The following is a 26,445-nucleotide window of genomic DNA, read 5'->3' as shown; positions in this document are numbered from 1 at the left end:
AGGAGGCCAAGATTGCTTGGTCGGACGTGACAAAATAAAAGGCAAATGCATTAGTGAAAATAACCTCTTGAGCCCTCCAAAATTGCTGAAGTTTTAAAAAATTGTTAAGTGGTTTTAATCGGGAATAACTATAAAGAATTGCCAGTGGCATTGCTTCCGCATTGCATTGCATTGATGATTGTTGTACAATTTAAGCATGATGATAGTAGCACAATGTAAGCTGTATGATGTTAGTAGGACAGTGTAAACAGGATGATATTAGTCGCACTATATAAGCAGGGCGATATGAGTAGTACAATGTAAGCAGTAAAATGATAGTAGTACAATGTAAGCAGTATGATTGTAGCTTAATGTAAACAGCATAATAATGTGCTGGAAGTAGCACAACGACAGCAGTCCGAGCAAAGAACTCACAAGCTGCGGTCACGCTGCCAGGCAGAGCAGGCGCGGACCACACGCTGGGCGCCAGATGAAGTTCACAGTCACCCTACACCCCTCCCTCGCCTCCTCCTGACAGACACCCTCCCTCCCCTCCTCCTGACAGACACCCTCCCTCCCCTCCTCCTGACAGACAACCTCCCTCNAGCAGAAACAAAATGGAATAACTTGAAACTTTTTCATGATCGTGACCGACACTAACTCTGTCTCTTATACACATCTAGATGTGTATAAGAGACAGCTGCAGTGCTGTCCGATTAACGCCTTTCTTCTCTTCCTCGATAAAACACGGCTAAGCTTACTAATAGAATAGAAATTTAGTACTTTCCGTAACACAGAAGCGTTTACCGTTATAGAGCAATTATTGTGGGGCAAATATTACCTCTGTAAGGCATCGCTGCGGAGAAGAAGTAACGTGGGAAGTATTCGAAGCCATAAAATATAGGTACTGGCATCCGTATTCTACAGATGGAAGCAAAAGAAATTCAGAGCAAACAAGTTTAATAAACTACTCACACTTAATAAATAATTAATATTTGTATTATGGCCACCAGGACAATACCATAAAACGATACTTCATCTGGTCTGGTACAAGTAACACTGTCAGCAGCAAATGGTCAATACCACTTCACCAGACATGACTCACTCCTATTTCTAAGCTGATATAACCTATGCAGAATTTTCAATTCCACGTGGCCCATAATCTATTTTTAGCGAAACAAAACCTCGTGATGTTAACATTCTCGGGAAACCATCATAAATAGTTGAGGAAAGTAACAACAATCATTTATAATGTTGACAAGGGTTCAAAACTTCATCCAAATGATGATATTTTGACTTTAGCGTCACGAAGGTTTGTCAAGACACTTAATGTTTTACAACTCCCTCGAGTTCCCGAACTTTGAATTCAAATTATTTTCCTGAGTCGCTTTCGCAGAGTTGTAAGGGGGGAACGCTGTCATGCAGGTTTTACCCACACAATTAAATATTTGGTTACGCACTTTGATAAAGTGGCAATGCTGTATGACCTTTGAGAAAAATCAAAATTTATATATATTCGATCTTTCGAGAGTATTCTGCAACTATCTTTTTCCATTCATGCGCCACTGCAGATAAAAATTAAAATTTCACACGAATTTTAATTACAGTATATCGAGCTATAATTCAAAGCTCTTGAAATTTTTGGATATAATATGCAAAGAATGGGAATTACATCATCGAGCTTAGATATCATCGACATTATTTATTCTAATTTGTTCATTGTTTGTACTCTTTTCTCGTTAATAGCTGGTCACCCATTTTGCATTTAAGCTCATGTATCGCTATCTCCCGCTAACTTTTTAAATGTTTTCTATTAGAGAACCTTCTTAGGTAAAAGAAAGCTGAGTCGTAGACTATCGAACGCAGTTATGTGCAATCAATATCGTGCTAGGATCGACGCTGATCTTGTTTCTCGGCGGGCCTCGGCATCATATTTGGCTGGATCGTCCGAGACACTGCATGATAAATCATGTAAGTATAAGGGCTCGGTGGTCAAGACCGAGCCTTGTGTGGATAATGTGAAGAATGCACGATTATTCTCACGGCCAGGCTCCAGTGTACATGAGAAAGAGGAACGGAAATGCTGGATTTATGTGCCTGTTCTCGGAGAACTATGCACGTTACTGCTTAGAACGTCCGAGAACAATATTAAAATACTGACGAAACATCAATAAATTTGTGAAAGATGAGAATGGCTTTTATAATTCAGAGAATCAACATAGATTTCGTGTAAGAAAATTTCTTGGTGTGCCTAATATTGCAGAAAGTTAATGAGATAAATGTGGTAAAAATATTTAAGAAATAATATGTCTTTACGAACCATATATTGCGTGCCGTTATCGTGAATAGGAAGCTATAATAGAATAAATGTGAAATCGGATTTCAACGTTTGTGAGTATAAAAGAAAACAGATTTAATGTTAAAGTCCAGTAAAACCTTGTGTCACTAAATAAAACATTTGAATTTATTTTGCAAGTTAAACACTTCGGAACAGACTTACTTTGATGTAACTATTCGTAAACTGATTATTGCTATGAACATTGAAGCTATGAGACTATCAGAAGATCAATATTGCTCTTTGTGCAGGCCCAACAATCGTTTCCTATGCGCTTCAATATTAATGGCGATGCTTCAACACATGGGCAGGCACGAGAGAGCCAGGAAAGTCATAGTCTTCCGCAAGCCATAATAATAATTACGAGAGGTAGTCTTGGTTTGGCTCAGCTCGACGGGATAATCAAAGCAGGCCAACTATCGCCCGCCACCATCAGGATAGATCGCTTCATTTGCATGAGCCCGAAAAAAGCGCGCGATCACCGGGCGCCGGCGCGAGCAAATTTCAGGACAAATGAAGGCAAGGCTCGTGGCCGGTAATTAAGTCAGGCTCCGCTGCTCTTGTACAAACTAACCCATGAAGCCATTCATCGGGCTGCGGTGAGGGCGGCAGACTGTGGAGCCTCGTGATAAAGCCTTGTTTGTATAACGTCATCTCCCTTGTCGTCATCCACACATCCTTGGCAATAATTTTCATAAAATATTCATTATTTATTATTATACCACTTTCCACTGTAATTATTATCTAAAAGTCTTCTTACACTTCATTAACTGCCACGTCTCATCAAAAGAACTAACTAACAAAAAGGCTTTCTTCAATAAATTTCATATAAAACTTTCATATAAAACTTTCCTTACGGAGTCTCACGAAAGTCTTACATTATACGAGGTTTAGTAAGAATATGCAAGAATTGAGTAATTGGAACTAAAACTTGGCTTTATTAATATAACTCAGTATAGGCTTGAATGGATAATCGTTGATCAATTGATCAATTAATGGTTAGTGAACTGCAGGAACTGGAGCTACATGCCCTGACTTATTTTGAGCAATTATGTAAAAATGATTACTCTATAAACTGCCCGTAGTCATTGGTGATTGATGAAAGTCATTAAAATGATTGGCATTTTAATAAAATTCATGGGTTAACCACGGATTTCTGGCCTTCGATCATCGCGTATTCATTACGTGGCCAGTAATTATTCTATAAAACATAACAATTTAGCCTTAATTGTCAGTCATGTCAAACTAGAATGATAGGGATTACAATGTTTGCAAATTACGTTTCTATTAAGACTAGGCTCAACTGACAGAAGCTTAGGAAAGATTTGAGGTTGTTAAATTACAATTAACAATGAAAAGATGCATTAAAACTGCAAATAAATTGAAAGAAGAAAAAGAACATAATTTACTTAAGAAAATTGCGAGAAAAATCAGTGAAATTTGCCCAAAATAAAAAACATTGAAAAAAAAAAACATTTTAAATTCAGACGTAATGATAAGCAGTTATTTTTACCCCAAAAAATTTCATATCGTAGCATTCGAATTGTTTGAACGCAGTAATTTAATAAGGATGAGATTATTTATAAGATCTCGAAACTCTATGTCGCTTCCCTGACCGATGTCTGTAATTCGTGCAACATTAAAATTAGGCGGCGCTTCGCACCGGCGCGGACAAGAGATTGATGGATCGGCAAGCGGTGTCCGGTAATTGAAGTCTGGAGCCACCAAACGAATTTGTCCATTGAATCCAGCACGGACGAATACACAATTCCCGTGCGTTTTTATTGAGACTCTTGAGGTGTCTCGAGTGTACGAAGCCAACGAAAACGTACGACAAGATCGGTGAAATTGAAGGTTCGACATCAACCACGCCTGACACCAACCAACAGCTCGTGCAAACAGCTTCAAAGAATAAACTTGGTAAAGCAAACGAAAATTCCTTCTCTCAAATGACTTTAACCTTCAAGAACTGACCACACATTTCGCGTACCACTCCACTCTTATCCGATTTGTATGCACTTCGTTCGTTTTGTAATTGCCAGAAAAGTGTGAAGACTGCCAACGCCTTGCGTAGGTGATGTCAGCGCTGATAGTATCTGCTGCAGTAAATATCTGCCGTGCAGTAAATTCCCGACCACACTTCGCTGAATTTTCTGAGTTGAAGGAAAAGCGTGGGTCATGCAAGTCAAGGGCTTTGCGGAAAAATAACATGATTTTTTCGAAACTAAACTAAACGAAAAAATGAATGTATTCATGAGAAATAATTCACATTTGTTAGTAAAAATTTGATTCAGTTAGTTAATAAATAATAATCATCAAATAACCAAAAGACATTTAAAAATTGAATAAATATGTTGAAGAAAAATTGATGAAATTCATTCGCAGTAAATAATTGGCCTATTTTCAAATTAATTGAAGTTAATAAAAAATTATGGTAGATATTTCTACATCAAATGATGACAGTGATTTTTATGTCGAACCATTCCGAAGCAGGTTTGAAGTAACAGCCTGCAATAGAACAACCAGTGGCACCTACATATATTAGAATAAACATAATTCGTAATTAGTTAGTAATTTTAGAGTATTGGAGTAATTAGATTAGCAAAAGATTAGTAAAGATTAGACTAGTAAAATTAGTATTAGAGTAATTTTCTCTAAATTAGCAGCAAAGCTATTCACCGGTTGCACTATATATATAGACCTTTTTTCGAGACGGGATTTCTGGTGTACGAAACTAACACGCGAATTCTTTATTTATTGTTATTAATACCTTTATTATTTGGCCTCCACTCAGACTCGTATTCCGAATGAAAATGTTAAAATTAGCGTTCTTCCCCTCAAAGAAAAAAGTACACCATTTTCATTCTCTATTGGCCCAAATAATCCGAATTTATTACGAACAAATTAATATCGTGGTTTTTCACAGCCAACCTACATATTTCATAGTTTATCACGAGTACCATTCGAACCTAGCGTTCTACGAGCAACGTACATCAATCCGGAGGGCATTTCACTGAAATTTAGTACTATTAATCAGTTGCATTTGAAAATACAAATTAACTCCATTATTTCTCCTCGCATTTTAGAAAACAATTTGCTTGAATGCTAATGCCCCTCAGACGTTGACTTTTAAGACCACCACGTGCATTGCTGGCGCTATCAAACTACCATCAGCATCATTCGTTACCAGCAAAACATTGCTTATTTAAGAATAGTAATGATCTGCTGTCTTAAAATTGGAGGTTTGCGCAAGTGGAGGGTGCAATACCAGTGCCTCGCAATAGCCTTGGACCAATTTGCCGAAAATACTGTCATTGAAATCATGGACATCAGACCTCTCGTTATGCAAAAAGCGCATTGTTGGTGGCAAGTTGATATTGCGCTGCCTTCATCTTGAAGATGGAAAATCCCACATTATATGACGCATGTGGAAACAGATGTGAAATGAAATGAAATATTGCAGGGAAATGAAATGTTGCGTATATTGACATGATGACCGAACATTTGTGTTTAAGCCGTTCAAGATATGCACAGTAAGAAAATTTTTAATACACAGAATGAATTCAGCCTACGACAAAAAGAATCAGCCAGAAGGTTGACAAACTTTATGACCCTGCATTATAGTGTCCTCGTTTGCTGTTGTTCAAATAATAAGAGGATAATGTTACATCCTGTCTTACTGTTACATCCTGTCATCCTGTTAAATCCCGTCTTACTGTTACATCCTGTATTCCTGTTACATTCTGTCTTACTGTTACATCCTGTCTTACTGTTACATCCTGTCTTACTGTTACATCTTGTCTTACTGTTACATCCTGTCTTACTGTTACATCCTGTTTTACTGTTAAATCCCGTCTTACTGTTACATCCTGTATTCCTGTTACATTCTGTCTTACTGTTACATCTTGTCTTACTGTTACATTATCCTGTCTTACTGTTATATCCTGTCTTACTGTTACATCCTGTCTTACTGTTATATCCTGTCTTACTGTTACATCCTGCCCTACTTTTGTATTCCATTTTAGGTAGGAATTATTCGTGATAACTGAGCACTGCTGAAATAAAAGATTCTTACAAATGACCGAGGAAGTTTTCTGCTCACTGTCAAATTTTGACTTGTAGTCATTATTTTTAATGACAAAACAATTATTGATTTGGCATTTGCTAGCCAATCGTTTTTAGCTAAATAAAATGTCAAATTTCTTTCAATTGGGTATAATAGGCGCAATAAATTAAAATATATCTAATAGATCCCGATTTCATGTCCCGCTAAAATGTAGTCATGCCTTCAGATATTGACGATTATAGTGAAACAATTTCAAATTCGAAACTATTTTATAGCTAGAGATTCGCTTGTAAACGCAGATTTACACAAATATGCGATGAATTTATTATAGGCTGGAGGCAACTTTGACTGGAATTTGAGCTTACCAACCAACATTTTTCGCATGCAGGAAACTAACTTCTGCTACGTACGAAAAAATAATTTAAAAGATTTTGATATAAATTTTTTTTTTAAATTAAAAACCATTGAAGCGAAATTCACAATTCTAAAGCGGCATAACAAAGTGAAAGCGGCAAGCAGAAACAAAATGGAATAACTTAAAACTTTTTCATGATCGTGACCGACACTAACTTGATATGGATTGCTGATGAATGAAGAGATTGAGAGGAGACTAGCGAACCTGTTTTACTCTCGCAAGACATGCATAACTCATTTAAGTGCGGTTCCGCAAATTCGTGATTGAATTTAATAAAAGATTCATGAATTCGAGACCTGCATCAGCAGCTCGAAAAAATTGCAGAATAGGTATAAATGTAAAATTTGGAATGAATAAAAATCTCAGAAAGGGGAAAATGAATTGTTTATCGCAATATTAAGATAACATTAGATATGTTGAAGAATGACGCGTCAAAAACAAATTTAGTTTCAAATTAAACTGGTAGTAAATTAAAAATTAAATTTATAAATAAATTTAAATTAAATTTAAATTACATTTAGTTATAAATTACACGTTTTAAATTACACAGGCAGAAATTTTTTACTTGAAATTACCAGCCTTTGTCATTTTTTATGAATAACTCACAATATTGTACGAAATTTTAAAAAACTATGATGATTATTGAAGTCACCATTTCATATTTCTCCTCTACTAATGCGAAAAAATCTTTAGAAGATATTTTCGCTGCTGTCGATTTCTAATGGAGGATTACATTTCCGTAAATAATTATAAAATCTTCTTAAACAGGAGAAAAAGTTCATTCTCAGAAAAAGTCATTTAGTCCATAAAACAAATCAAGAAAGAAAGAATGAAAAACAACATTTATTGTTCATTTAAGAAATAATATTTTTATTTCCTTAGTAAAATTTTTAGAACATATTTAGCAATCCGAAACACTTCTCTCGCGGAAAAAAACATCATTTTGCACTGAAAGTTTCACGGAACATCATTCAAAACTAAAATTTGAGTGCAGGAGCTACAATTTGAGTCGTGAAGTTTTGACGAGTGTGTGCAGGCGTGTAGTTTGAATAGAAAGTTAAGTCGCGCTAGAGGCGCTGACTGCTAAGATTGTCTGTTATTCCTGAGACGGATCGCCTTCTTTATAGTTCTTGCATTCGACGTTTAAATGAAAACTGTGAACTTGATTCAGAAAATTTTGAATATTAGCAAAATATGAAATTAAACAAGTAAAAATGTTCCTTGAATCAATAACAGAGGTTCAGAACATTAAGTATGACGAATAAAAACGAATTTAGAATGTAATTTTTGGACTTATTTCAAAGTTTAGGTTCATTACCAGAAGGTTTGTCAATGAATGAAAATCGAGACAGATTTAACCAATAATTCTTCATACAAATAAATGTTGTTTTCTCTTGAATATTCCTTGAAATTGTTGTCATGCTGCAGGGCATCACAAAATTTAGAACAGGTTCGTGCTCTGCCAACAAAAGTTTGAAGCATTAAAGAGTAAAAAATTGGAGAAAAAGTCTCGCTTCTCTTGCCAAGGCGTTTTTTTTAAGCATGTGAACTTTTGAGGCTTCAAAAGTGACCAATACTTAGAATAATTTTAGGAACGTAAATGGTATGAAATACCATCAGTGGAAACTGAAAAAGTTTTATGATTGACGTTGATAATTATTTAGCTTAAGGGGAGAATTTCAAGAGATTTGATAACGGTCGATATTTATAGATTTTTTTCTTGCCATCGATAAGCAGAGCCACATAAAACTCATTTAACTAATTCAAAAATGACTAGTTATTTTTATACTCATTTATTTTATTATACTCATTTCTGAATCATATTATTTCAGAGATGACGATATAAATATAATTATAATATAAGTTATTAAATGATAATTTAAACCGATACTAAGCCCAATGAGAAAAGTGTTTTCATTTTAATTTTTCACATAAGCACTGTAGAAAAGACACTATTAATTTTTGATTCCGGCAGTGGAATTTTTACTATTTTAGTATCTAATTTAAATTAATTTTATATCCTGGTATCACAGGGTCAGATATTTCATGTAATTTACCAATAATGAAAGTTACTTGAATTTTGCTTGGAAAGGTTTATTTCTATAATTGCAAGTAGACTTCATGTTGTTTTCCCTATAAAATAATAGATATGTCAAACTCAGTTAAATTAAACAAAGTAATTTATACTTTGATTGCCAGCCAAATATCGCTGGAGTGAAATGAATTGCATCGGGAAATGAAATGAATTTCACTGTCTCACGGCACCGCATATACATTTTAATCCCTTGTCCTTTCTGTGCGTGTTTACGGGCATGATCAATTACGGTTTAGTTTACATTATTATGAGGTTTCTTTTTTAGACATAAAAATTCGGTGGCATTGGCGAGTATTAGGTGACCTCAGTGGATATTAAATGTGCTTTATGTTTACAAAGTCTATGAACGTAACACACTTTATATATGATTTTCCTAGTATTTATAGTGCGATAAATGCACACCAAACTATTGCCCAAGTACAGTCAGCCTGGAAAGTCTTGCAATGAGGGTTGATTGTACGCACCGCTGACACGACTGCGGTAATTAAACAATGCCCAAGATAATTGAAAAGATAGGCCAGACAGATGAGAGAAACGTGTTCTGCTGAAATGAACTGCAAATGGAACATTTGCTTTAATATGAAAGCCAACAAAGCACACATGCTTCTCTTCGAGGGCGTTACTCACTAAACTATCCCTCGAGCAGCTGTGTTTTTCGGGTGAGGAAATAGTTAATAAAATATTTATTAAATGTATTCTATGATAGCAATTTTGATAAAGTAATCGCTTATGATAATGCCGAATTCTCTCAGCATGAAAAGGCTGCTACACTGTTAGAAAAATTACCGTTAACGGTATTATACCGGCGTTTCAGTGGCCGGTCGGCACGTGAAAAAACACCGTTTCGCCGTTTTTACTCTAATTTAACACTAGAAATCCGTAAAACATCTGATAAAAACGGTGAAACAGTTTATTTTCACGGGGCGACCGGCCACTAGAACGCCAGTGTGACCGTTTTTTCACCTTTTTTTCTAACAGTGTATGAAGTGTCCATTGCACATGTTTCAGTCTGGACTGATACTTTTAACTGTATAGACTCATTTAAAATCATTTGAACGTTTTAATTATTAATTATATTTCGGAAAACGAATGTTGAATATGCATATTTTAGGCAATTACTTGAAAATAATTCTAATTTGGAGTGAATATAGTATGAATCTGCATGTCACAAAGAAAGTGACTTATATATGACATGTTGAGTTCATTAGAATAGTTCATTGTCGAGTTCAAATAGACTGGAGCTTCATGTAGTTCATTTAAACAGAATTTCTTTGAACAAAGATGTTTCACATCATGTTTGTATTTTGATAATCTGCAAAAACTTTGCTCTAGTGAAATGTCTCCCGCACTAAGAAAGTGATTCAATTCTTCCGAGGATAATCGTGGCAAGGATTTTCTGAAACACCAACATTTTCGAAAAATTCTGCCGAATGTCATATCGATATTATTAATGTATGAATCTGTGAAGTACAGGAAGAGGTGTGTAGTAAAACTTGTATCAGTAATTGGGAGAAACACTGTTCATTTAAGCAATCCATTACATTGTATTACAGCATACATTGCATGCAAGAAATTGTCGTCATCATTTCCCAAAACGCGACGTATACATTAAAAGTGTAAACAAATAATATTCTTGGTAATTTTTCATTATTTTCGAAGACAAATATCGCAATGTTGATTCCCCTACTTGATGCGAGGAATTAAAAGCCCCGCTTAATTTCGATGCATTGGCTTCTGTACAACACGGGACTGCTATGCCCAGGCTTTCTGGAAGAACTGGGAGGTTCTGCAATGGTGCGCCATTACGCGGGATTCCAACGCTATGTTTATGGAGATAAGTTTTGGCAGAACTCGTATACACAAAATTTTGGATGTCTTTATAATATTTTGCTCCTAATGAAGTCATATTTTAGACAGGTTATTTTGAAAATTTCCCTGATCTAGTAAAATAGTTGAAGGTGCGTTTTGATGAAGTTGTTTTAAAATAAATATTCTGAGCTAAAGCAAACGGTCCATTTTTGCAAAAATAGTAATTATATCTTGGAGAGAAATAAATTTTTTACCAAAATATCAAATTTGTGAAGGGAATTTATTAAGTCAGCGCATATATATTAGCTGAATAACCGATGTGCTTCATATCTCTGCTGCTCTCTCGCTACTTCCTTATATTATATTCAATATATTAATTCTCTGAAACGATTTTTCATCGAATTTTCTCTTTATAGCCAATCCGCTGCCTTATTTAATATTCGATCAGCTTGAAATATCGTCAATTTGTCTTTAAAGGTGTTGTGCCCCTACCGAAAATCATATGCGCTCCATAAGCGGCCTTTCAACGTCAGACGATCGAACATCCATGATTCTACCATGACTCATGATGAGACGAATAGGCACCTTTGATGAGTTTCTTCATGGGTATTCGCTGAAGCTGAAACCCATGAAGCAAGAAGCAGTTTTAGGAAGTTTTTCTTCCGCTGCGGCGACACTCGAACCTTCAAATATGGAGAACCATAAGCCATCGCCTCAACTCTTCGAGGGATCGATGGCCATTTAATGCTAATGAGAAAAAAATTCGTCAGCTCTTTCGTAATGCTATTTCTACCGGCACAGTGCAGGTAATGAAAATAATTCGTCAAAAAAGGCAATGGAAAGTTTATCAAAAGACTGACGCTACTTTTGGAGCCAACCAAATGCAAAGCTTATTTTTGGTCATATGGATCATAAAACTGATAGCTGAAATATTTTGCATTTACTACTAGAGATCACTTAATTAAAAGAAAGAAACGTAGGTTTAGAATAAATTTTGGATTAATTGCTGGGTGCATTATTTGAGTTGTGGTTGCATTGAACTGATGTGCTTACACTTTAGGTGATAAAGTTATATAAGATAACATTCAATGATACAACTAGTTAATTATATGAGATCTTTCGCTTAAAAAGTGAATCTATAAAACATACATCGTTGTCCATACCCCATCATTTAATAATCATTTATGACTGATCACAAAGAAAAAAATCAACAAGCGACATTTTGTTCATAGCACAAATTGATGGAACAGCAATCATCGATCATAAGCGACGAAGCGAGTGATACTCGGAAATTGCTTTCATCGCAATGGCGTCAACGGAACAGAGCAACTTCCGACCGCAGTTCGTCGCGCTGCTTAACTTCTCATAACTCAGTTGGAAATGAGGGGCCACTCCTGTGCAATAAATTTGTTATTGTTCGTGTATTTTTGTGAGTTGAATTGCAATGAAAGAAGTTCAGACTCCAAAAAAATATTTTAAATAGATTTACTGATTTATATGGGAAAAATTGATGCAAAGATGCCTATAGCTATATATACGACAATAATGGTCGCACGTATCCGAGAGCGATCAATCAGAAGAAAAATCCCATAAAATATTAACATGACAATAAAAAAAGATAAGTGTATAGCTATCAAGTTCATCTACATACTCAGCAATTACTTCAAATAAAGTCCCGGCAAAGTTTACTTATGTAGAAATACGATGAGGCATAGTTGGAATTAGCGACCTATATATATGTATATATAGTGCGTGTAACCATCCGATTAATTGAACGTAGAAATGTTAACGTTCACTGAATTGAAGTGCCGACGAGAAAAACATCCAAGTTTAAAGCTTGCGGGTTTGCGATTTTTGTCTGAAATACGTAAAAAAAATTCTGCAACCTTCAAGGATATTAAATGATACATGGGCACATTTTTGAGATCATTTGGAGAAAATTTTCTTGGAATTCCTGGCATTAGTGCAATAAATTTTATTATTATTATTGTTCTTTTCTTGAACTAATTGCGTTCACTAATTAATATTCAGCAATGAGCTTGTTGACAAACTCACCTACCAAGTCGTGCAGTGTAGAGGAATTTAAGAGGTTATTTGGAAAGCACCATAACATAATTATCTTATTAGCATTAAGATTCTTTGGTTGACTAAATCGCAAATTTATCAGGAATTTAAAAGTGAAGAAAATGGTCAAAAAGTTCACCATTTCTTATAAGAGAAAACGTTTCGGAGTCTAGCTGTTATTATGTTAATTAAATAATTATGTTAATTAATTATGTTATTAACTTATAACTGAGGCGTCAAAAAAAGCATGTAACAGAAGTTCACGATGTTCAATGGCCTGACTTTAATGCTTACATAGAAGTATATTCAGTGACATATTTGAATAACTGGACAGCAATTGGCTAGCCGCATTCATCTGCGACCATACAGGATGGCGGAATGTTCATTCCCTTATATATCTCTGTCGTGGGACAGGTGCAGTGAATAGTAATAACAGTGTAATTCATGTTTGAATTTTTTGGCATCACGCACCCTCACACGCAAAATTCTTTGCTGTCTCAATTCTAGAATCCGAACCATCTCTAAATCTCATCCGGCATTCTCAAATTCAAATATGAATGCAATTATATGTACGCATTCGATACGTGTTAACTACAATTTAGAAAAAGTATAGATTATATTTTTTTTGGTAAATTGAGAAGCGAGTTGCTAATCGATGTAAAAATAATAGAAAAAACGTTCGAGCTGATTAAGCCTAGTTAGGCTATGAAGAAAAAGTTTGTCGTCTGTAGAGTTTTTTGATTATTGGTCACAGTTGCCTTGTCTGCTCTGATATTCTGAAAAAAGTAGACATCCAACCATCTAGAAACACAGTCTTCGCTTCTGTAGCCGGCCGGAATGTATTTCGCTTGCTTCACAACGATTTAGAACCCGTTAGAAACAAATGTGTAGAAGCACTGCACGAAATTTAGAATCAAATTTTTCTAAAATAGATCATTTATATGGTCGCCTTCATGGATATATTACCATTACTAGATAGCTCCTCCGCTGATATCTTGAAGAAAATATTTAAAACATAGACAGGCAATCCAATACAATGCAAATTTAAAAAAAACGAATATATATCTAACATTGTGCCATTTGCAAGCATTGCGCATTTGGAAAGAACATGCATTTCAGCTATTTTATGAGACTCTGATCACTGCTCACAACACTCCTCAGGTGTTCAAATAAAATGTAAGCAGCGCTGTAAGCACGATAGCCGATTGTTCTTTTGGCGAAAATTTATTACTGCACTCAGTCAAGGTTAAATAACATCTTGAAAAATAGCATGTAATAACCTGGTTACAGAGTTGATCTCAACTGCCTCTGGTCAAATTCAATTATAGTCTGTCGGTGCCAGTTTCATTCCTTGATGTTATTTTGAAAAGGAAATTGAATTATTCTACATACATAATCATTTCACATTCCTGAAATCAGGCACATCCTTCTGAACAACATCAGAAGTAGGTTTATACAACATAAATAGGGTTCCGAACGGTTTAATAACTGAACTCATTCAGAAGCACGCATATAAAGAAAAGACCGGCCATATAAATGACGTATTTTCTTCTCACCTTCCTAGCTACACCTCTAGTGGAAATGCAATGCTTGTTCTCGGCACCATCAGAGTGAAAGTATCGCTTGTTCTCGCATTTGAAATAATCGCGTGCAATGAGTGAGAAAGTAAGGACGGGATTATGGAGTTCTAGGGAACATGTTCCATTAGCAGGTCTTTATTTGCTGCCAAAACCAGAGTGTCAGCCCTCTTGTTTGTACAGGCTGATGAACGCGAGTGAGAGAGGGTATAGAAACCCTGAGTGAGTCTCGTGAGTAGGCAGCATTATCGTGACAAATGATACATAAATACTCTTTTAGTGATTGAAATTTAACATTTTAGTCAGTGTAATTTTCAATCACAATTTAGCACTATCACTTTATAAAAATTTTATGTCGTATGTTAAATCAATTAAACATTGGAAGAGTTAATTTTCTGTAACGAAGAGCATTTATTCTTAATTCACTCGAATTTAGCTTAATTTTTGCTCAGATAATCACGAATAAATTTCCAAGATAAGAGTTCAAGGTTAATACAAGAAAATATATTTTTCACTGAGGGAAATGTGTAGGAGAATTATTCCCAACGCTGGAGATAAACCTCTTTAAGAAATTAACAAATAATAATCGTTCGAAAGGATCAAAACAATATGTGGATGATTTAAGTAATTTAATCAGATTTCATTGTTACATGGAGTCATTTAACCTTGCTGGTCACAGGTTTCACCGAAGTTTAATCCAAATGTAGAACGAATAAAGGTTCAAGCACGAAGGCGGTATGATGGAGGCAGATTGGAGATTAGATGGAGGGATACTGTGTGGGAAATAGTTTCTGTAAATAAAGCAGCGACGAGCAAAATAATCAAGTATTAAATACATTAAATTTTACAAAGTAAGCTCGAGAATGCAGATCACATTATAGTTACCGTAAAATAAGCTCACATCCTCAGTGAAGCGCTTTATAAGCACATTATTTCATTGCGACCACGCATCAATCATTTGAGAACCGTGATAGATCATGAATTTAAATGTCCCTACAATTCCGCAATGTGATTGGAGATTAGATGGAGGGATACTGTGTGAGAAATAATTTCTGTAATTAAAGCAGCGACAAGCAGACTAATCAAGTATTAAATACTTTCAATTTCACAAAGTAAGCTCGAAAATGCAGCTCACATTATAGTTAACGCAAAATAAGCTCTCATCCTCAGTGAAGGGCCTTATAAGCACATTATTTCATTGCGGCCGTGCTTCAATCATTTGAGAACCGTGATAGATGTTGGATTTAAATGTCGCTACAAGTCCGGAATGTAACTGGCACCTTGGTTACAGGCTGAGCGCTTTGGCGATCAACTTAAGGGAAGGAGCTAAAGTTAAAGGTTAAAGCGTGACTCGCCAACCGGAATATGTTTACAAATGATATTATATCAGTGATTAATATGCAGTTTATGCATGAGGCGCTTTTTGAAATTTATCTTCTCTAAGAGAATATACCTAAATTTGTGATCCATTACGGGAAACTAACTTTCAAGTTTGGAGGGCGAGCCAAAGCCATCAAAAAGAAGGTGAAAAACGCAAGCACCCAAAGATACAGGTTAATATAGTAATGGTTGCGCATAAGAAATAATAATACCGAAGTTACATACGTAAAAATAATATGGTAACTATGGCGCAAAAATAAGTGTAGCACTGGAACGTATAGGCGACAGTTACGAATTTCAGCGAATGCTGGATAGTGTATATACAAGAGTTCAATTAATGTCTGACGATAGTTACGGCTCGGTTTTATGTAGACGAGCTAGCATTGCTTCATATAAAAGTCATCTTTCACGAAAATTGGTTGGAAAATTTTCCCAAAGAATGATGGCATTTCTTTTTTGGACTATTATATTTCTTATGCGGCCGTCCTGCTGCTGTTCTCCACAAATTGTTATTGACGAGTTTGGTGCGTCGCTTAACAGCTTGGGAACTTATAAGTTAAATAAAAAATACGTATTCGATTAAGCAATTTGCAGTCAAAGAACAGTTAAATTACTTTGTAGGCGGCTCTTAACATTAACGTAATGATGTCGAGCTTATAAAAAATGAGCTTTGCAAAGAAAATTTTGAAAGGCATCTATGAATGAGACAAAGAGAAGAAGAATAAGGGCCTGCCGGTGCCAGATAGGAGTGATATTCAATTACCGTGCTTGAGGAACGCGTGTTAATTCGCTGGTCTGATGACAAGCGCTCTGATCGAGACGGCCGCGGCATATGCGCCGGTGCTGGGGCAACCGCTTGCTTCGTGCACTGCTTTACACTTTAAATGTGAATAAAAATAGCCAATTGGCGGATTCTCGGAGCCATTTGAAATGTATTTGTTTTATGCGTGAAATTTTTAATGAAAGACTGGCACCGAAATCATAGTGAATTAGAATAACTTCATTAAGATATTTTAGTAATAGAAATACAATTCTTTGAAAAAATTGAAAAATGTTAGATTTAGCAGAACACAAGTTTTGCAAAAATTACTATTTTGAATTCCCAGAAGGTAATCGTCAGCTGATTTAGCTTAAAATTCAGATAATAATCCGTACTAAGAAATATAGCAGTGAAAAATTAAATATCCTTCAACAGCAACTTAAAAATATAGGCCTGTGCCAGAATTACGCACAGTACTTCTATCACAAATAAAATAATTTAATTTGGGAATACAACAAGAACAATGAACAAGCTCGATGAACAGAAATATTAGTGACACTCTAAAGGCAAAAATTAAAACTAATTTAAAACTAACGAACGCTAGTGAAACAATCGAACGGGCAACATGTACAGAACTCATTGTATGCTACCTGTATGTATAACTCGGCAAAGTTTAGAGCTTGAGACACGAAAAATATATAATGCAGAATATAGTAAGTTTTAATATCTTTCCTTAAGTGTGTCACGGCTGTAAGGCAATTACATCCAAGTTTGTGGCACCTACGCGAGATTTGCCGCGCCATAAAGAAGACATCGCGCGGGGTCTGCATAGCATTACGCTTAAATTGCGTAGACGGGCGCCTGTTATTGCGAAGTTCTAAAAAACACGATCCTTGCTGCACGGAATATCGTCGTGTAGACTTGGTCCCAAAATCCTCTTCAATTAGCAGATATGTACAGAATACGATGCAATAGTATGATGCGCGTTTACCTTATTTTTCGTTGCACAGAATATGAGTGATGAAAATATTTGAAATTTCCAATTCAAGAGTAGAGTTTTGTTGAAAATGAGTGTAGTTCAAGATTTTTAACGGAAATTGTATCATTAAAATAAAAGTTAGATGGTGCCATTTCGAATTGTTCGAAACGGAAAAATATCATATTTAACCTAATTCACTATGCAAAGTATAATTATTATATATAAATTGTCTTTTCGTTTTCTATTATATCTTGAAGAGAAATGCTAGGCATTTTGCGTGGACAATTCGAAATTAATTCACAAATCCCTAACGTTCAATTTGTAGCCTGGCAGCATAAATTCTGGGACCTGTCGATGGGACCAGGCAATCTGCCTCAAGTCTCTTATTTCCGATTAATGGTGAGCATTTAATTAGAGCTTCGGATTTCATGGGCAACAAATCTGAGTCTGGGCGACAAGAAACTAGACGTTAAAACTCTAAAGGGTGAAACATTTCCGCCCTAGTAACCACTAATTGAACGAATCAGACAAGCTTATATGCTCAATGAATCGCATTAAATGAGAATATTTAGTTCATTCCATAAATTTCATAATGGAAAATTTTCATATGTATGACAATAAAGATGAACAGTCAACATTATCGTTATTTCCGAAAATTAGAATAGGAAAAAAAATAATTTCAACTGACACTACGAGATTTTTTAGCATGAAAAATTTATATTATTTAAAGTTAATTTTTCAATACTTTGGGAAAGATCAGTTAATAGGAAATTATTTGGATCGAAACATTTAACTCCATTAATTATATAGTAACGTTTCATCGGCCGAGTATGTTGCTCCTGAAATTGAGAAACAAAATATGCATTTTTTTAACTCGCAAATATTTTTACGATAAGTGAAAATGCGACAGGTAAATATCTTTTGCTTATCGGTCAACGGATAGAAGAAATAAATTGTTTCCATCGAAATTTCTTCTAACCTCGCCAAAGGTTTAATTTGTCTTGCAGTTGAACAATTCCCATCGAGAATCTCGCTAGAATAAACTGTAAATTTGAGGAATAAGAGATGAATAAAGTGCCAAAACCTTTTAGCGCTGGAAATTCATCAAAATATGCAGCACTTAAAACTTTCGCTGCCTTTCTTTCAACGTCAGCCATCGATAGCACGAAAAGTCGTGAGCAAGAATGATCAGAATTTCGTCTATTTCGTGGCACGTGGCAGCAGAGAGAAGCAGCAAGGTCTTGAGAGCAGATCTTGACCCTGAGCCAAGTTAGAGATTGAGATTTCAGAGATAAAGCTTGCTTGAGCCCCTCAAGTTGAACTAATTAGTGATAAATTAGAACGGCATGCAGAGATCCCCGAATAACATAGAATACGTGTTAAAGTGCGACGGTTTGCTGAGGCGTCGGAGTCACGTACGGACTGACTACAATTGTCTATTACCAGCTAACTGAATTGAACCACCCGTTCAAATGTCAGTGAATAAAAAAATCACTATTTTAACCACGTAATTTTGGTGATTAAGTTTATAAGAGCGTCGGATCAGAATACTTTCAATGTAATTCTTTATTTAATTCTGTTTTAATTTCCGGCAAAACTGAAATTAAATAGAAGAATAATGTAGCGATCATTCAGAAAATTAAATCCTACCACAATGTTAGATTTGGCGTTACTAAATGTACAGGCATCGTGCATGAAAATTAATCAAATGAACTAGAAGTAACTTTTATTGAGTGGGAAGTGATGTTTCATTAGGGACTTCCTTCATGGAAATGCGCATGGATATTCATATACACTGTACAGTATAACATCATTCGGAAATGATTCATTCAACAGTTCACAAATTTAGAATGCTGCAATTTACTTAATAATTCACGCTGTAGACTATCTATGCTGTATAAGCTAACTTTTGATTCGGTCGGAAAGAAACTGACGAACGATATATCAGGGTATGATTTTGTATGTCATTTATTATTTCCTTATGAAAATTACATGTCACACGTCGTCCCAGAAGTGGGTGCAATAACTCTGACGAGAACAACCGTTGCACTGAAGGGGCACAAGTTCAAGTGGCATGGATAGCATCAGTTGAGCTAATTGGACTAAACTGCCTCCTAGCTGACACCTTTAATTACCCTCGTGACGGGCCCAAGTCGAGGAGATGCACTGGGTGAAGGGCTCAAACCTTCACTCTTTCAGCCAAGGATACACATGATATTCTTATAAAAACTTGAAAAATGCTTATTTTATCTTCAATCAGTGAATAAGAGTGAAATTCAGGTCATAGCTTCGATGAATACTATAGATTTTTATTAAATTCATTTGACAATAATAGCAAAGCATGGATGAAGACTTTAGATTTTTAATTAAATTCATTTGAAAATTGTAAAAAGAAATTCGCACTCCGATTTTGCACATGAGATTAAATGGGACATTCCACCCGAAGAAATTAAAAATATTAAAAGTTCAAAATTTTTGAGATTTGGAAATTTTTCGGACAACGAAGCGTATAGTAAGAATTCGGTTGTTTTCCTTATGCCAGTAGAATTCAGTAGAGATATAAATAAAGCAATATTAAAATAACCTTGAATTGTTCTGCAATAATAACATTATTCGTCAGCACAGGTCTTACATTGGTGCAAGTAAAAGTATTTCATTTGGAAGCTGCGGCAGTCACATTGGAAAGGAAGCCGTCCTGTAGTTTTTACTCAGGTTGCGCGGCTACATGCTGCATGGAACACTTCTTCGTTCAGCCGCGCTCCAGATGCAAACAATAATTTCTGCCGCTAGCAGAGCAACAGGATCGTTCTAGCAACTGTGAACACTGGCAGCATTACTGAGTTTTAGGTCAATGTTTTCCAGCAACAAATTTAGACTTTAAAATGGCACTTGATCGTAAACAGTTTACGAGTATATGTACGTATTTATGTATGCATACAAGAGTTCTATTCAAAATCAGGATTAATAACTTTCTAGAAATATATTTTTTGAACATTGCNCATAATGTGATGAAATCATTAAAATGCGTAGGAAAGTTTCATCTGAAGAAAATATGTACTTTTCTTTAAAAAAGAAAGACCACCAGAAAATTTACGCCACCTTGTGCTCGGTTCGATTAATGGTTGAATCAATTTCATATTATATTCCCACTGTATATTTTAATTCGTTGCCACTGCGAACATGCAGACATTCATAACGATAAAAATTATACTCAGACTCCTCTGAAGAAATTAGGCACAGCTAACGGCAGGCCGAAGAGACTACATAGATGATCTCTTAAAATCAGCTTATTTAAGTGCTAAAGAGTCTTCAGCAAGTTCCGAAATGCAGTCAGACCACTTATCCTCATTCCAGCGCATTACGAGATTCTTAAATTAAGCCGTTACCATACATAGAATCAGCCTTATTGAATTCATCAAACAAAACAACCACATTGTGGTTGATGCTGCGTAACTCTGCCAAATGACATATTGAAGCCAGTAAGATGAATAATATATGTAGAGCAGCAGATCAGAGAAGTTGATGTTACACGTCAAACACATTCTAGAGTCTAAACGTAGCTAGCTATAGACACAGCAAAGGGTCTATGATCTGAGCAATGTATGAAAACATGCGTCGTGAAAAGCGAAAATCGTTGTTTTACGAATTTAGTCACAATAAACTTGCATATTATATAGTATAATATAGTCGTTCGCATATAGCAAGGATGCTTCGAGAAAACACGCCTGCAAACTAAATGTTTTTCCACACGTACGCTTCACTACACATAGGGTTGTAAGATCGAATAAGTTTAGCTGAGAGTTTATTTGCATGCGGTAGATTGGTTCTCGGCCACGCAGCCGTACTATATAGAGGCAATGGCTGGTATCGCTGATGCTGCTGGGAGATGAGGTGCGATGGCGGTGGTTACGAGGGAGCATTTTAGGCGACCAAAAATTGCTTAGCAGCAAAATGAACTGGGAAAGTAGAAACAATATTAAACCAAAAGAAAGATGATTAATACACTTATTCGATGGTCAGCAAATGGAACAATTCTATTGCGAGAAAATACCGTGCAGCGGTCATAGTAATGGATCGCGATGCAATAGATATATTATTTAATGTTAGTTACGTGTATTTCTGGTTTAGGTTATGAGTCAACTCTTATAGGTTACCTAATTTAAACACGCCATGTACGCTGTCATCATCTTGTGATCCATGACAGATGTACGTTGGTATTTGCTCTGTTTATTTTTTTTTATTATCTTCGATTCAGCGGCGGCTTCTCTTGGTGATCGTGTATGTTATTATTTATTATTATATGTGCTCGTGAAGGTTATATCTATCTATTATTTGTCAGTGTTTTGTTTTTTAGTTATATCTTGATTTATTAGCGTCAGATTGTTACTAGTCCTACATTTGTATTTATTTGTATATTTGCAGAAAGGCTTCGACGTTATAATCCGAAGTGTCACTCCGAATTTATTGTTTGAAATAAAACTTGAAAGTAATAATCCAAAACCCAGTCAAGACAAGTGCATTAAGTGATTTGGGGATAAGAGAACATATGGTTTATGTTTGTATATGAATTTTATTCATAATCGTCATTTTTATTTTATCACGACAATGCGTCTTTTCTTGCAATAATTGAATTGTTTGCAGAGTAATTGTTCGAATGGGCCCTGACATAGCGAACAATACGTTCAAAATTTTTATACTTAACAACTAATATGTTCATTAATTATTGGATTTGTCACATTTACATTATCAGAAGCTATTGTTTCATTAGAATGAATAGTTAAAATTAACTCTGCTCACCAATTCGTCACGAATGCAGCGGGCCAAATAGTTTTTATTGCTCAATCTTAACTGCAAAACAACTTTATGACATTCAGGCTATGTTTAGCGTCCACTAACTAAAATCAGCGAGTGAAGAAACTCACAAAATTTAGGAAATAACATTGTAGTATAAATAGAAACGCAAGGTAGCAGAGCATGCATTTGGCACACATTAGGAGATTTCTCCCTGTGCTGTTTTGAGGACAGTTTCCTGCTTGCTTCATAACATGGATTTTCTTGAGAACTGGAGTAGCGTCACCCTCTGCACTCCCTTTTTGGTGCCTAAAAATTCAACTTGTATCCTATTCTTGGTAACTTTAGCATAAGGTATAAGCGCATCTCCAATAGAATTCTCAACTCTTCTCCCTGAACTCGTAAGTGAAAATTAGAAACACTCAAAATAATTAATGCCTCTGAATAGGATAAACGAAATCTTCGATTTAAAACACATGATACGCGCGTATCCAGTGTTAAAAAATTTTTTCAGGCCGTTCTGTATTGGATTTCGATAGATGGCATTGATTCTAAGGGACATAAATGAATGGTTTGATTACCGAAAGAGTGTATAATCAACATGAATTTTGGATTTTTTTGTAAACCACTCAATTAAGTTTTGTTACGAACAGAAATGACCGATTAATAAATGTATGAAATTCCATCTACTACAACACAAACAATAAATAATTTGGTTTTAAGACCTTTAAAACCAAATTATCGTAGCGAAAATTCCGAAAAAAAAATCTTTTTAGTCAATACTACCAGCGGTTATTAACGCACACGCGTAGATAATGAAGACTCACAGGTACAGCAGAGTTAATGTTCATATTAAGCTTCATTTTACGCTGTCACAAGTCAAATTACGCAGCCCTGGCAACAGCAATAAATCCTACATTTGGTGACACGATGTTTTTTATGCAAGATTGCCACAAACATCTTGGGCGTAAGTAAGCAATTAGTGGAGAAATTGCGTATCGAAAGGTAACCAACGTCTTAAGTTTTTTCAAATAAAATTGAGAAACATCGGAAATTATAAGTTTGTATCTGAGACTACACGAATTTATTGATGAAAAAAATTGCATACAATTTGCAAATTATTTAAGGCTTTCAGTAAATAAAAACAGAATTTGATTTGAGATAGTAAGAAAATCATGAGGATGGGAAACATATTTTATTTATTTTAACACGCTCACAACTTGACGGTTTTTTTTATCCAGGACCAGAAAAATTAGTTAACAATCTTGAATAGCTGAATGCATTATGTTAAAGAACTGCCCACCAATCTCACCCGAAGGTGACAAAGTGCAAACAGAAGATTTTTTCAATCACTATTCATTGATGAAAAATGTATCAAAAAATCAGATTAATCATATTTTACTAGAAACTGAATTATTAATGGTTTAATAAGTTCACGGCATTCATAACACGATAACTTACACAGCCATTACGGAGGCAGTAAGAGATTACAATATTTATTTACATAATACACTAGTGATTAAATACCCAGCATACGTCAGTCTTTTATCTCCTAAGCCCAGAAAAAAAATTCGACCAGCTAAACCTAAAGATATTTTGCAACGAATGAATAACTAATTTCAGGGCTGGAGGTCACATTAAATAGAACCTTTTTTATATAGGAAGTAAAAAACATAAAAGTCTTCACCACCACGTAACGGCGTCCGTTAATTACCAGCCAGATTGAGACTTAACGCCATTATTTCAGAGCTGTCCAACTATTACAATATTTCAGGCAGGAAAAGTTACACGTGTAGATGGTGCTGTACTGCTAATTAAGTTAGCGTTAGAACATGTAAGCATTGAAGCACTCGCCAAGATCTCCTGATAAGGCAGGGAGGCAAGTCAGACGCAGCTGTACGGTAAATGTTAATGCAAGTCATTTGAACGACTGTGCGAACTGACAGTGAAGCGATTCCGTGTTAAATGAATGGTAATTCGGGATCACGATGATATATGGCATTGAATATACACAATAATTAGATTTATTTCCTTGATGATGTATGAAAGAAGTACCCCAATTTACAGGAGTTATTGCAAATTGTTAGAAAAGATTAAATCTATTGAAATTTTAAATTTCGGTTACATACTTATTAAAATTATTGAAGACCAGAATTTTCTAAATGCGATCTTCAATAAACAAACAGAACCTACGATCAAATGTATATTCATATTTTCGATAAAAACGTCACGTTACAGTTTGAATAATACTGAAGAAGTAAGAAGCAGTGCAATGTACTCAGCAATTGGCCAGTTAACATGAAATGAAAGACAACAGATTTTTTTGTTTCATTTCGCGTCTTCTGGACATGGCTTGTGCCTCGCCTGCGCCACGAAACCAGGAATCGTCCCATTGGACCAACGTCAGCTGGAGACGCAGTCGAATTACTTCTAACAAACCTCATCAACAGGAATAAAATTGTTAATCTTTTTACGGATATTTGTGGATTTGTTGAAGCGATCTCTTCCATTTTTCAGAATGTTCGCTTGGTTCCATGGATGTTCGCTTCAACCATCCTTCGTTTCCTCGATGATTTTTAAGAGCGTCAATTTGTTTAAATGGCTACATATTTGTATAAACCACATGAATGTTAAGATTTAAACCATTATAATTCTAACACAAACCTCATCAACAGGAATAAAATTGTTAATATTTTTACGGATACTGCGTGAAATGGAGTACACGGAATCACTATGATGTATGGAGTACACGGAATGCAGTATATGATTTTGCAGAAACCCTGGAAGAGGTTGCAAACAACCGTAAAAGATACAAACGCTCGAATCGTCCCATGTTAGAAATTACAAATCGTTGACACATACTATACAGATTTCGAACATTCTAATAATATACAATAAAAAATCTTGACAATATTTGGTGAAGATGTATGGATAATTGAACATGTGACATAACATTTTTATTTACATACACCACCATGCAGTACTTCCGTACATGTCTGGCATGCCTACCTGAACGTAACAAAAGTAATTATTTCATAACGCCATCCCGCAATTGCGACAAGTTTAATAGAATAAGACCATAAACGAATAAATGGAATGTCTGAACGTGAATGAATGCTTTACTCACCTCAGTAAATTTGAGATCAGTGTTTCCCTTGCTCAAGTTTCGTTGCGTTTCCTGCGCCGCCTGTTTCAAACACTAATCACAAATATAGTTCTTCGAAACTTTTAACTTATTTTCTTAGCATTAATTAGAACCTGCAAAGAAAATTACAATGTTTATTGGGTCAATTGGATCAACGGCTTCTCAGAACTCCCTAAGAAATGTTTTATTCAATTCTGAAATTTTTATTGTAAATTCACTAGCTTGCGACTACAGTTGTGATTTTCTATAATTCAGCATCACAAGCTAGCTACTGTATGAAATTACTTAGTTTGCTTTTCGGTAGGTTGAACACAACTAATTGTAGAATTTGTGTTGTTTTCAAAATACGCAGAAGCATCCGCTTTAAAAATGGTTTGCGTTTCTGTATTACGTCCAAAGAATGGTATAAGCTGATTTTTATTAAATATTTTCTGTAAAAACAACAAGGTTTGAACAATCAGTCTTAGGCGGCAAGGCTCCAGTGATGCTCCACGGACACCAAGCTCTGTACATCCTTCCTTCTCGACCACCTCTGCAGGACTGAGGAGCCTCATGACTCAGGGCTCCCCCAGACTCCCTGCACAGTGAGACCTCCTACAGACCAAGGCATGGTCATGACTAGTCATCCTGAACTATGTTATTATAGACGAATCTAACAGTCCAGCTTATACTTTCAGAAAAAGTTAAGAGATCGTAAGTTCATCAGCCAATCACTGATGGCCATTCAAGCAAAATCCACCAATCAAGGACAAGAAAATGGATCGTAAGTATAACCTACGCTCTATTGCTGAATTTTGCTTGAAAGGCCGTCAGTGATTGGCTGATGAACTTACGATCTCTCAACTTTTATTTTGCATGAAAAGGTTGTGGTGTTAACTTTAGGAATATAACTGTCATGATTAAGATTATTCATGAGTAGGAAGTGTTAATGAATAGAGCTAACTACCGTGTAGGTTTAAATTCGGCGTGGTGAGGTTATGGAACAAAATCTGGCATTCATGTTGAAAACATGAACACATACACATAAAATCTGCTAGCAAACAAACTATT

The 26,445-nt window shown here is 35.4% G+C and overlaps 1 protein-coding gene across 1 annotated transcript in view; it reads right to left on the bottom strand.

Annotated features, from left to right (window-relative positions):
- The window catches only part of LOC108681645 (platelet glycoprotein V-like), a 48,865-nt gene extending 22,947 nt beyond the window's left edge, over window positions 1-25,918 (bottom strand). The window contains exon 1 of the mRNA XM_018170699.2: window positions 25,378-25,918. The gene's annotated coding sequence lies outside the window, so the exon portion shown is untranslated. The remainder of the gene's footprint in view (window positions 1-25,377) is intronic.
- Window positions 25,919-26,445: the final 527 nt, after the last annotated feature.

The sequence above is a fragment of the Hyalella azteca genome, unplaced genomic scaffold (genome assembly GCF_000764305.2).
Source record: "Hyalella azteca isolate HAZT.00-mixed unplaced genomic scaffold, Hazt_2.0.2 contig13523, whole genome shotgun sequence".
Lineage (NCBI taxonomy): Eukaryota > Metazoa > Arthropoda > Malacostraca > Amphipoda > Hyalellidae > Hyalella > Hyalella azteca.
The sequence above is the reverse complement of the archived record's forward strand: the minus strand, read 5'-3'. Positions and strand labels throughout refer to the sequence as shown.